This window comes from Pan paniscus, chromosome 8 (assembly GCF_029289425.2).
Source record: "Pan paniscus chromosome 8, NHGRI_mPanPan1-v2.0_pri, whole genome shotgun sequence".
Lineage (NCBI taxonomy): Eukaryota > Metazoa > Chordata > Mammalia > Primates > Hominidae > Pan > Pan paniscus.
In genome coordinates this window covers 138,443,983-138,457,585 of record NC_073257.2, presented here as the reverse complement: position 1 = coordinate 138,457,585, position 13,603 = coordinate 138,443,983, and the positions used below count along the sequence as shown (strand labels likewise).

Genomic DNA, 13,603 nt, shown 5'->3' with positions numbered 1-13,603 from the left:
ACAGCCTCTGGTGGAGAGCTGCGGGAGATTCCACAAAATCCCTTATTTGCAATTTGCCTTTTCAGCATTTTAAAAATTGAAAAGGAGTAACACTTAAAGCTAAATAATTTAGATCCTCTTTTTCTGATGCTGTCACTTGCAGAGGAGATAAAAGATGAGTTTGTCAGGAGGGGTGGCAGTCGTCCAAAGGCTCTGCAAGCACATTCTGCATCTCAGTGGAAAAGCCCAACCTATCAATCAATGTGGAGCAGAGGTCAGCTTCATGGATATCAATTAGAATTTCTTTTCCCCACTTTCTGAAATGTGGCCTGACACCCTAATGATCTGCTTGGGTTTCCAAAGACTCTGGATTCTTGCAAACTAGCTAATAACTGTTAAGTGCAAGTGGTTGCACAGTGAGAATTGGAATCCAGAGTTTGAGAACAAGGCCAAAGAATTCTGGGAATCCTTAGTACTGGCTCTGACATGGGAGAGTGCTACGGTGCCACTGTTTCCTGTACAACATTTTGTTTCTTTGAAAAACTTAAATTCTATTTAAAAACCTTTTAAAGTAGAGTGGTCTCTCTTAGCATGAACCTGATCATGTCTCTCCTCTTCCACCTTAAAACTCTCCAGGGCCTTCCCATTTCACTGAGGACACAGTCCAGACCCACGAGCATGCCAATAAGTCTCGCACCTGCCTCTTAGTGCCCTTCTTTTTTCACCTCCTCTCTGTTCACTACTTGCTGGCCATATCCCTTCTCTTTCTGTCTTTTCAACACAGCAAACCCTTCCTGTCTCAGGACCTCTGCCCTGGCTGATCCTTTTGCCTGGAATGCTCTTGCTCTGAATCCGCTGTAGTTCCGCCCTCACCATCATCAGCTACTCAGAGAGGACTTCACCAGCTCCACACACCATTCCCAATCATGTTACTCTCTAGTTCTGTACACAGCATTTATTCATACCTGAATTACTTATTTATTCAATCCTTCTGTCTGAATACAGTCACCAGGAGGGTGCTGCCTCACGGGCTGGTTCACCCTGGTTGTAGCATCTAGAACAGAGGTTGGTGTAGGTGAATATTCAGAAACATTTGCTGACTGCTGCAAGTGAGTCACATAACTCAGGAGGATGTCCCCTGTCCACACTCATCTTCCCAATCCAAACTCCCTCCCCAGAGATGATCATTGCTAACATTTTCATGTATTTCCTTCTAGTCCTTTCTCTGAGTATTTACATATATATCACACAATCATGTATGGACACACACACAGACACACGATTTGTCTCTATTTTTGCTCCTTTTTGGTTTTCTTGGCAGATGAGATCTTTCTAGCCATACCGTCCTGCAGCTTGCTCTTATCACTTAGGAATGTGCCTAGAGGGAAGTTTTCACTTCACTTTAGCACATAGAGATTGACTTCATTTTAGGTTAAAAAAAAAAAAAAAAAAAGCAAGCCTGGTCTTCTGCAATTAGGTAACTATGTGATTATCAGGGGACACATGGGCCTTTTTCACTCCTGTGGCTCTAGAACTTCATGAGCAGTTCCCTCCCTGGGCTGATCCTGCTTTTAGGTGTTCATTTTCTCTTTCCCTTGTGGAGGCTCCTTTACAATGTGGCCATCTTCAGTCTTTCCTGCCCCTCCATGCAGGATTATGGCAGACGATATCCTGCCTGGAAGACCTAAGATACTGTTCGTGGAGCATAAATACGATACACCCTCACCCCCTGACTCCTCACCAAGCACAATGTTTGCAAACAACAACAACAACAAAAACTTTTTAAAACTACAGGGTAGCAGAGAACACAATGTATGGTAGGAAATAAACAATTTTCTTTTTCTTTTCCTCATTTTTTTCCTGCAACTTTGAGTTCTGGGGCCCATGTGCAGGTTTGTTACATAGGTAAACATGTGCCATGGTGGTTTGCTGCACAGATTAACCCATCTCCTAGGTATTAAGCTCAGCATCCATTAGCTATTCTTCCTGATGTTCTCCCTCCCCCATGCCTCTTTGACAGTCCTCAATGTGTGTTGTTCCCCACTCCATGTATCCATGTGTCCTCATCATTCAGTTCCCACTGAATAAGTGAGAACGTGGGGTATTTGGTTTTCTGTTCCTGTGTTAGTTTGCTGAGGATAACAGCTTCCAGCTCCATCCATGTCCCTGCAAAGGACATGATTTTGTTTCTTTTTATGGCTGCATAGTATTCTATTGTGTATATGCACCACATTTTCTTTATCCAGTCTATCTCTGATGGATATTTGGGTTGATTTCATGTCTTTGCTATTGTGGATAGTGCCGCAGTGAACATATGTGTGCATGTATCTTTATAATAGAATGATTCATATTCCTTTGGGTATATATCCAGGAATAGGATTGCTGGGTCAAATGGCATTTCGGCTTCTAGATCTTTGAGAAATCACCACATTGTCTTCCACAATGGTTGAATTGATTTACTTTGTCACCAACAGCATAAAAGTGTTCCTTTTTCTCTGCAACCTTGCCAGCATCTGTTGTTTCCTGACTTCTTGATCATCACCATTCTGACTGGCATGACATGGTATCTTATTGTGGTCTTGACGTGCATTTCTCTAATGATCAGTGAAGTTGAGCTTTTTTTCATGTGTTTGTTGGCTGCATGAATGTCTTCTTTTGAGAAGTGTCTGTTCACATCCTTTGCCTACTTTTAATGGGGTTGTTTTTCTTTTTTTGTAAATACAAGTTCCTCATAGACTCTGGATATTAGACCTTTGTCAGATGGAGAGACTGCAAAAATTTTCTCCCATTCTGTACATTGTCTGTTCACTCTGCTGATGGTTTCTTTCGCTGTACAGAAGCTCTTTAGTTTAATTAGATCCCATTTGTCAATTTTTGCTTTTGTTGCAATTGCTTTTGGTGTTTTCGCCATGAAATCTTTGCCCTTGCCTATGTCCTGAATGGTATTGCCTAGGTTTTCTTCTAGGGTTTTTACAGTTTAGGGTTTTACATTTAAGTCTTTAATCCAACTTGAGTTAATTTTTGTATAAGGTGTAAGGAAGGGGTCCAGTTTCAATTTTCTGCACATGCCTAGCCAGTTCTCCCAGCACCATTTATTAAATAGGGAATCCTTTACCCATTGCTTGCTTTTGTCAGGTTTTCAAAGATCAGATGGTTTTAGGTGTGTGATCTTATTCCTGAGTTTTCTATTCTGTTCCATTGGTCTATGTCTCTGTTTTTGTACCAGTACCATGCTGTTTTGGTTACTGTAGCCTTATATAGTTTGAAGTTGGTTAGTGTGATGCCTCCAGCTTTTTCTTTTTGCTTAGAATTGTCTTGGCTATTTGGGCTCTTTTTTGTTTCCATATGAATTTTAAAATAGTTTTTTCTAATTTTGTGAAGAATTTCAATGGTAGTTTAATGGGAATAGCATTGAATCTATAAATTACTTTGGGCAGTATGGCTATTTTCATGATATTGATTCTTCCTATTCATGAGCATGGAATGTTTTTCCATTTGTTTGTGTCCTCTCTGATTTCCTTGAGCAAGGGGATTGTAGTTTTCCTTGAGGAGGTCCTTTACTTCCCTTGTTAGTTGTATTCCTAGGTATTTTATTCTCTTTTGGCAATTGTGAATGGGAGTTCATTCATGATTTGGCTCTCTGCTTGCCTGTTTTTGGTGTATAGGAGTGCTAGTGGTTTTTGCACATTGATTTTGTATCCTGAGACTTTGCTGAAGTTGCTTATCAGCTTAAGAGGCTTTTGGGCTGATATGATGGGGTTTTCTAGATACGGGATCATATCATCTGCAAACAAAGATAATTTGATTTCCTGTCTTCCTATTTAAATACTCTTTATTTTTTTTCTCTTGCCTGATTTCCCTGGCCAGCACTTCCAATACTATGTTGAATATAAGTGGTGAGAGAGGGCATCCTTGTCTTATGCTGGTTTTCAAGGGGAATGCTTCCAGCTTTTGCCCATTCAGTATGATACTGGCTGTGGGTTTGTCATATATGGCTCTTATTATTTTGAGATATGTTCCTTCAATACCTAGTCTGCTGAGAGTTTTTAACATGAAGGGATGTTGAATTTTATTGAAGGCCTTTTCCATGTCTATTGAGATAGCCATGTGATTTTTGTCTTTAGATCTGTTTATGTGATGAATTCCATTTATTGATTTGCATATATTGAACCAACCTTGTATCCCAGAGATGAACCCAACTTGATTATGGTGGATAAGCTTTTTGACGTGCTGCTGGATTTGGTTTGCCAGTATTTTATCGAGGATTTTCACATTCATGTTCATCAGGGATATTGGCCTGAAGTTTTCTTTTTTTGTTGTATCTCTGCCAGGTTTTTGTATCAGGATGATGCTGGCCTCATAACATGACTTAGTGAGGAGTCCTTTATTTTTAATTGATTGGAATAGTTTCAGTAGAAATGGTACCGGCTCTTCTTTGTACCTCTGGTAGAATTCAGTGGTAAATCCATCTGGTCCTGGGCTGTTTTTTTGGTTGGTAGCCTATTGATTACTGCTTTAATTTCAGAAATCATTATTGGTCTATTCAGGTATTCAGTCTTTTTCTGGTTCAGTCTTGGGAGGGTGTATGTGTCCAGGAATGCATCTGTTTCTTCTAGATTTTCTAGTTTATGTGCATATAGATATTTATAACATTCTCTGATGGTTGTTTTTATTTCTGTGGGGTCAGTGGTGATATTCCCCTTATCATTTCTGATTGTGTCTGTTTGATTCTTCTCTCTTTTCTTTTTTATTATGGGGTTTGTTTGCTTTTGGTTCTCTAGTTCTTTTAGTTGTAATGTTAGGTTGTTGATTTGAGATCTTTCTAGATTTTTGGTGTGAGTATTTAGTGCTATGAATTTCCCTCTTAACACTGGTTTGCTGTGTCCGAGATTCTGGTATGTTGTCTCTTTGTTCTCATTAGTTTCAAAGAGTTTCTTGATTTCTGCCTTAATTTTAATATTTACCCAGCAGTCATTCAGGAGCACGCTATTGAGTTTCCATGCAGTTGTGTGGTTTTGAGTGAGATTCTTAATATTAAGTTCTAATTTTATTGTTCTGTGGTCTGAGAGACTGTTAATGATTTCAGTTCTTTTGCATTTGCTAAAAAGTGTTTTACTTCCAATTAAGTGATCAGTTTTAGAGTAAGTGCCATGCAGTGATGAGAAGAATGTATATTCTGTTGCTTGGGGGCAGATAATTCTGCAGATATCTATTAGGTCTGCTTGATCCAGAGCTGAGTTCAGGTCCTGAATATTTTTGCTAATTCTCTGTCTTGGTGATCTGTCTAATATCGTCAGTGGGGTGTTAAAGTCTCCCACTATTATTGTGTGGGAATCTAAGTCTCTTTGTAGGTCTGTAAGAACTTGCTTTATGAATCTGGGTCCACCTGTATTGGGTACATATATATTTATGACAGTTAGCTCTTCTTGTTGAACACTTTACCATTATGTAATGCCCTTGTTTGTCTTTTTTGATCTTTGTTGATTTGAAGTCTGGTTTGTCAGAAACTAGGATTGCAACCCTTGCTTTTTTCTGTTTTCCATTTGCTTGGTAAATTTTCCTCCATCCCTTTAAATTGAGCCTATGTGTGTTTTTGCAAGTGAGATGGGTTTTTTGAAGACAGCATAATGATGGGTTATGATCAATCTTGCCATTCTGTGTCTTAATTGGAGCATTTTGCCCATTTACACTTAAGGTTAATATTGTTATATGTGAATTTGATACTGTCAGCATGATGTTAGCTGGTTATTTTGCAGACTTGTTTATGTGGTTGCTTTATGTCACTGGTCTATGTACTTCAGTGTGTTTTTGTAGTGGCTAGTAATGGTTTTTCCTTTCCATATTTAGTGCTTCCTTCAGGAGCTCTTACAAGGCAGGCCTGGTAATGATGAATTTCCTCAGCATTTGCTTGTCTGAAAAGTATCTTATTTCTCCTTTGCTTATGAATCTTAGTTTGCCTGGATATGAAATTCTGGCTTGGAAATTCTTTCTTTTAAGAAGTTGAATATTGACCCTCAATCTCTTCTGGCTTGTAGGGTTTCTGCTGAGAGGTCTGCTGTTAGTCTGATGGGCTTCCCTTTGTAGGTGACCTGGCCTTTCTGTTGGGCTGCCTTTAACATTATTTCTTTCATTTCGACGTTGGAGAATCTGACGATCATGTGGCTTGGGGTTGATCTCTCATGGAGTATCTTAGTGGGGTTGTCTGGATTTCCTGAATTTGAATGTTGGCCTGTCTTGCTGGCTTGGGGAAGTTCTCCTGGATGATATCCTGAAGTACGTTTTCCAACTTGGTTCTGTTCTCCCCATCTCTTTCAGGTACCCCAATCAGTTGTAGGTTTGTTCTCTTTACATAATCCCATATTTCTCAGAGGTTTTGTTCATTCCTTTTCATTATTTTTTCTCTATTCTTGTCTGCCTGTCTTATTTCCCAAAGATAGTCTTCAAGCTCTGAGATTCTTTCCTCCACTTGGTCTATTCTGCTATTGATACTTGTGATTACATTGTGAATTTCTTGTGTTGTGTTTTTCAGCTCCATCAGGTCAGTTATGCTCCTCTCTAAACTGGCTATTCTGGTTATCAGCTCCTGTATTGTTTTATCATGATTCTTAGCCTCTTTGCATTTGGGTTACAACATGCTCCTTTAGCTCAGTGAAATTCATTATTACCCTCCTTCTGAAGCCTACTTCTGTCAGTTCAGCCATCTGTTTCAGCCCATTTCTGTGCCCTTGCTAGAGAGATGTTGCAGTCAATTGGAGGAGAAGAGGCACTCTGGCTTTTTGAATTTTCAGTGTTGTTGCATTGATTCTCTTTCATCTTTGTGGGCTTACATACCTTTCATCTTTGAGGCTGCTGACCTTTGAATGGAGTTTTTGTGGAGTCTTTTTTGTTAATGTTGTTGTTGTTGCTTTCTGTTTTTTGTTTTGTTTTGTTTTGTTTTAATAGTCAGGCCACTCTTCTGTAGGGCTGCTGTGGTTTGCTGAGGGTACACTCCAGACCCTAGTTGCCTCTGTCCCTCCCACACCTGGAGGTATCACCAGTGAAGGCAGAGAAACAGCAAAAATGGCAGCCTGTTCTTTCCTCTGGGAGCTCCTTCCTAGGAACCACCGATCTGATGCCGGCTGGAACACTCCTGTAGGAGGTTACTGGAGACCCCTGTTGGGAGGTCTCACCCAGTCAGGAGGAATGGGATCAGGGACCTGCTTAAAGAAGCAGTCTGGCTGTCCCTTGGCAGTGTGGGTGCACCATGCTGGGGGAACCCCCCTCATGCAGACTGCCAGCAAGCTGGAAAGACTAAGTCATCTGAACCACAGAGACTGCAGTCACCCTTCCCCCTGGGGACTCTGTCCCAGGGAGAGATCAGAGTTCTGGTTCCGACTGCCTGGACTCCCCAGAGCCGGCAGGCTAGAACAGCCAACTGCAACCACAGATATGGCAGTATGGCAGCCACCCCTTCCCCTGGGAACTTGGTCCATCTCTGGTAGTCTCTAACCTGCTGCTGCTGGCCCACTGGAATTCCAAGCCAGTGGGTTTTAACTTGTAAGGAGCCATAGGATTAGGGCCCGCAGAACAAGGCCACTTGCCTCCCTGGATTCAGCCCCCTTCCTAAGGGAATGCATTAACGGATCTCCTGTCTTGCCAGAGTTCCTGGGGCTGCATGGCTCACAATTGTAATTCAACAAGGGCCTAGTTATACTGGGTTCTAGAGGCACGGTGCCTGCCTACTTTTCAAAGATCTACAAAATGGTTGAGTACTTAAAAAATCATTTTGCTGGCTTCATAATGTGGAAATAAAAAGTGCAAATTAATATTACTAAATGTTTAATAAGTGTCTACAAAATATTACATTATGTCAACTAACCAACCACATCTCACCTCTAAGGCTCTAGCAGAGCATTGCTATGGGCTGAATTGTGCCACCTTGAATACATATATGGAAGGTGTAACCCTCAATGTGATGGCATTGGGAGATGGGGTCTTTGGGAGGTAATTAGGTTCAGATGAAATCATGAGGATGAGGCCCTCAGGATGAGATTAGTATCCTTATGAAAACAGATACCAGAGAGCTTACTGGCCTTGCCTCTGCCATATGAGGATCCAGTGAGAAGGCAGCCATTGGCAAGTCAGGAAGAGGGCCCTCACCAGAAACCAAGAATGTGGGCACCCTGACCTCAGACCTCCAGCCTCCAGAACTGTAAGAAATAAATTTCTCTTGTTAAAGGCAGCCACTTTGTGGTGTTTCGTTATGGCAGCCTGAGCTGACTGATACAGGAATTTTAACACATTTCATAGGATGTGGCAAAGTCAAAGATCTTTAAATGCCCCAGATCCCATGCATGCTTTAAAACATAAGTTATCCAGTAAACTATAAGAATGCCTGGGAACAGTAAGGCCTCTGGATGTCCCTGTTGTGATGTCATGGGGCTATGACTTCACCAATGGTCACAGATTGGTGGATTCCAGCATACACAAGTATGAAACCTCAGAGCCAGCCCCTCTTCAGCTATTACAATGGTGTGACTAAAAATGGATGATCACATCACTTTTAGATGGTTTGTTCTGACGCTCTTCCATATGGGTCACCTCCTTTCCTGATAGAGAGAAGACCGTTGAGGACCCTTTGCATTCCTGGCCTCTGAGAGCCCCATCATCTCAGACTATTTTCATCCACTGAGTCAGATCCCTGAGGCTGGGGGGTGCGGGGAGCAGTGGAGAGTCACAGAGGAGCAGCGCCTGTGGTGGATAGGATAACACAACATATTTTGAGATTGAAGAGCCTCCTCATTAAACCAAAGCTTTGATCTCCCTCTGGCTGTTCCCCACTCCCACTTTCATGCAGGAATTTAGGAAGTCTCCAGAGCCCCTCGTCCTCCAAGTCCGACACTTCTTTTTCTTAACTTTTGGGGATTAAGGGACCCAATTAAGAAAATGTTCTGTAGGCATATTCTGAGCAGCTGTATGAAAGTTAAGACCTTCCAGAAAGAAAAGGATGTAAATGGCCATTTCGAAGGTGCTGGGCCAGCAATTACTGACCCGGTTTCCAATCTGTTATTTTGAGAACAGCCACATGAACCTTGAACGGACTCACGAAAGGGCGCCCCGTTTACTCAGAACGCGTGCCGATTTTCCTTTGCCTGCCCTCTGTGCCAGTGGCTTGGGGCCACCTCCGTCTTGGCGTTGCAAACGCTCTTTTGCTTAATTAAAGCCATGGGTTTCCAGGCCACAGCTGCTGGGGAGCCCCAGCGTGAGGCACGCTCAAGGCTCCGGTTTCAAGACAGCGTCCGCATATCTCTTTCTCCTTGAAGAGATTTCCTGTGGCTCTTACTTGTTCCACCTGATATTGGTTTGTGACGATTGCTTCTACACTGTAAATGTTATAGTAGCACAACTGTTCCTGAATAATTAAGGCTGGCTATTAGGAAATACACTAAAGCCAAAGGCATGGAATTAGGACATGTAACAACTTAAATTTTGTATTTACCATTTATCTTTTGAGAGGCTGGAAAGAAAATGAGTTGCCTTGGTTTTTATAGTAGAGTTAAGTCGCTTCTCTGTTCAGTAATCTTCAATGATTCCCTGTTGCTTACAGCACTAGGTCTTAACCTTTAGCAAGTATCTGAATTTCCTGGAAGACTTCTTATTCTGTGGGGCGGGGGCCAGGGTCGCTTGAGAATTTGCATTTCTATGTAGTTCCTGGATAATGATGCTGAAGTTGATGATGTGGTCTGGGAACTCCACTTGGAGAACCAGTGGTTTATAGCATAAGGCTCAAGCACATTAACCCGGGACTGAAAGCGCTGTTATCTGGCCCTAATTAGCCTTTCCAATTTGGTCTTCAATTCATAAATCCTTTTCTTTTGTCCAGTGGAATGCTCTCTATTCTCTACTCTTGACTCATACGTGCTGAATCTGACCTACCCTTCCTCATTCCCCACTCCCTTTCTTCCATCCATCCTTCTTTCCTTTGTTTTTCCTTCCTTCCTCTCTTTCTCCTGTTCTCCCACCCTTTCTCCCTCTTCTTCTCTCATTCTCCTCTTTCTGCTCTTTTTTCTTTCTTTTCCTCCTTTTCTCCTTCCCCCTCTCTTCCTTTCCTTCCTTCTTCCCTCCTTTCCTTCTTTCCATTTTCCCTCTCTCCCTCCCTTCTTCCCTCCTTTTCTTCCTTCTTTCCTTTCTTCTTTTCTTCCTTCCTTTCTTCCCCCCTCGCTCCCTGCCTGTCTCCCTCTCTCCCTTTCTTCCTCCCCTTCCCCCCTCTGCTTGCTTGCTTTCTTTTTCTTTCTTTTCCTCCCTCTCTTTCTTCCTTCTTTCCTAACTTCCTTCCATTTTTTTCCTGCTTTGCTTCTAATTTTCTTCCAGTGTCCAAATCCTACCTTTAAGGATTCAGACATTACCTTTATTCTTACTTTTATTATCTTTGCCATGCGCAGTTGGAATTCCCAGCAGGAATTCCTGTCTCCAGCATGGACCCCTCCATCCAACCTCCATACTGCTGGGGAGGTGTCTCCCAGATCGAAATCTGATATCACGGTAGCTCTCCTGCTTAGACTCTGCAGGCGCTGTGCATTGGCCATAGCTAACATTTGCCAACCTAGTGGGGGTAGTGCATGTGTATGTGTCTGTGTGTACTTTTAGGGATGAGAGAGGGAAGAGAGGGCTTGTCAAGCACATCCAGGGAACTCTACCAACACACACACACACACATCATATAGTGTCACTCAGGGATCGAGGTGGAAAGGAATCAGAATTGTGAGAAATTCTTAAAAACTAATACTATAAGATTTTAAAGAGAGATAATATCTCAACCCCCACCTCCAAGTTCCAGAAATCAGCTCCTCTCAAATCAGTGGGATTCTGAGAGGGGTTTGGGTCCCTTGGTCTCTTGTGCTGTTAGCACAGGGACAGGGGCAAAACATGGGCACACGTGAGCAAAGTCCATCTCTCCTGAATGGGAAGGCCAGGCTGGCTTCATTCGGTATTTCCAAATGAAATACCAGGCTTGCATGTGCTCTGTTCATGCTCCCAGTCCCCAGAGTGCAGATGGAGATGCTCACGGTGCCTGTTGAACAGCTCTATAGCTGGATAGACAGGTAGACAGAGGGATGGATGGACAGATGGAAGGTGGACAGGTGGACAGACAGGCAGGTGGACAGGTAGATGGATGGACAGATGGAAGGTGGACAGGTGGACAGACAGGTAGGCGGATGGACAAGCAGACAGGCAGATGGATGAGCAGGTGGAAAGGCAGATGGATGGACAGGCAGACAGGTAGACAGGCAGGCAGGCAGACAGATGGAAAGGTAGACTGGTGAACAAGTAGACAGATGGACAGATGGACAGATTGACAGGCAGACACGTAAATGCGTCATTTGTGTTGCTGCTGAGAGTTTCCCCTTTAAGTCAGAGCCCTCATATTTCTTCTGAGATAGAGTCTCACTCTGTCACCCAGGCTGGAGGGCAGTGGCACCATCACAGCTCACTGCAGCCCTGATTTCCTGGGCTCAGGTGATTTTCTCACCTCAGCCTCCCCAGTAGCTGGGACTACAGGCATGAGTCACCATGCCCTGCTAATTTTTTGTATTTTTTTAAGTAGAGATGAGGTCTCTCTACATCACCAAGGCTGGTCTCAGACTCCTGGGCTCAAGCAACCCTCCCACCACGGCCTCCCAAAACGCTGGGATTATAGGTGTAAGCCACCGCACCCAGCAAGAGCACTGAATTTTTATCCAGTTTTGTTTATCATTTCAGCTAGGCCATTTGGCACTGGGAATGTGAGCAGCTGGACAGCCTTCTGGGAAAGTATTACTAGAGGCCCCTGGACCTTGTAAGAGCTGGAGAGCTAAGCAGAGAGACTCCGGACAGCTGTGGCAAGGTGGGGGGCAGAGCCAGCTTTGTCTGGCAGGTCCCACAGTCCCAGACTCCTTCCAAATGGTAAGAGAAACTACTCACCATGTCAGGCTGAAGTCTGAGCAGAAAAATGCCAAGAAATGATTATTTAAAAGAAAAAAATTGATAGTGTTCACTCTCATAAATATGAAACAGAATGAAAATTTAAGAATATAAATTCAGAGCTTTAAACCTGAAATATAAAGTTGAATAAGGGATCTGTCAGCCAACCTAGGATCTGTGTTCAATGTAAAATCCCCAGTAAAGGAAGATGACTTTTGAGAATGAGAGACTTTCAGTTCTTCATATGAGAATTTGTAACCATTTTTTTCTTCCAAATGTTTCAGATAAAAAATTATTACATTGAGATTTAATGAACAACTTTTGAGTTTTTCTTAAGCTACAGCACATATGTGCACATACACACCAAAGTGTTTCTTGCAGTTTGTTTTGGCAAAGTGGCCTATTGTTTCTATCTTTAAAGCAGTGTTTATTGACGGGGTGGTTTTGTCCCCCAGGCACATGTGACAAAAATATCTGGAGACGTCTTTGGTTGTCATAACTATGGAGTGAGGTTTACTGGTGTCTTGCGAGTAGAGGTTAGGGATGCTGCAAAACATCCTAAAATGCACAGCACAGCCACCCCCCAACAACTAAGAATTATCCAGAACCAAATATCAATAGTGCCAACCAAGTCTGAGAAATGCTCCTGCAGAATGACTTTGAACAATTTGCAGGAACAGTGTCTTGGTCTGTCATTTTGTGGCACCACCCGCTTCTTCCTAAGAGCGGTGAAAGATATATTTTCAAGTTGTAAGTGGTTCAACACACCTTATATTTCAAGGCTTTTGTCTGAGTCCTTGAGATTATTGGAGGTAACATGGGATATGGCTTGCATGTCTGGATTGCATCATTTTTATGATGTTTAGAAAACTGAAAAGATATATAATCAGGAGAGGAAAATAAAGAGACCCAAATGGAAAGATGCATATCTCCTCATCCATTTTCATATTTACATTGTTATATATTTGCCCCCATCTCTCTCACACAAATCGAGGATCTTTGTCTCCCTTTTAACCACAGACATTACAATGGAATCTGGAAACACTAACTCCTTCTCGCCGTTCTCCAAGATCACAGCTGACATTTTCGCAGTGAAAGGTGGTGTCTCAGCAGGTTGCAGATATGCACATCCACCCTCCTTGTTTTCCACACTTCCATGCGGGCTTCATAAGTGTCCTTAGGTTTCAATTGTGGAAAAGGATAAAAGAAACCGTAGAGATCCATCAGGGAAGCAGAGTAAGAAGGCAACTGCACACTTCAAATCCAAAGTGGAGAAGATATTGAGAAGGAGTTGGGGCAGGGGAGATGCATGCAGTCCTATTCTTTAAAGGTGCCCTTAGCACACTTTTAGCACAGGTGTGCTGTACTACCCATGGCTCTTTGTTACATAACACAAAGTCCCTTGCTGTTAGTTTGGGGGACTTATTAAGGACAACATTGGAGGGGCCATGGCAGCAGACTATAGGCTAACCCCAGGAACAAGTCCTACAGCAGCTGCAGGGTGACCTGGGAGAGGAGCTGCTGTGGATGCCGGGAATATGCTGTTCCTGTCATGGTCAGGAAACTGCCCTGTCCCCTTGCTCCCTCCCAGGTGGGAGCCCACTGTCCCTGCTAGCATCAGAAATTGTCACCACAGCTGCCAACCGCCGAATCACATTGTCCTTCTGCAACTGAGATGCTGCCA

At 42.9% G+C, this 13,603-nt stretch overlaps 1 protein-coding gene across 8 annotated transcripts in view; it reads left to right on the top strand.

Annotated features, from left to right (window-relative positions):
• Nucleotides 1–13,603, top strand: part of C8H10orf90 (chromosome 8 C10orf90 homolog) — a 256,566-nt gene that overhangs the window by 75,706 nt on the left and 167,257 nt on the right. The window lies entirely within an intron of this gene.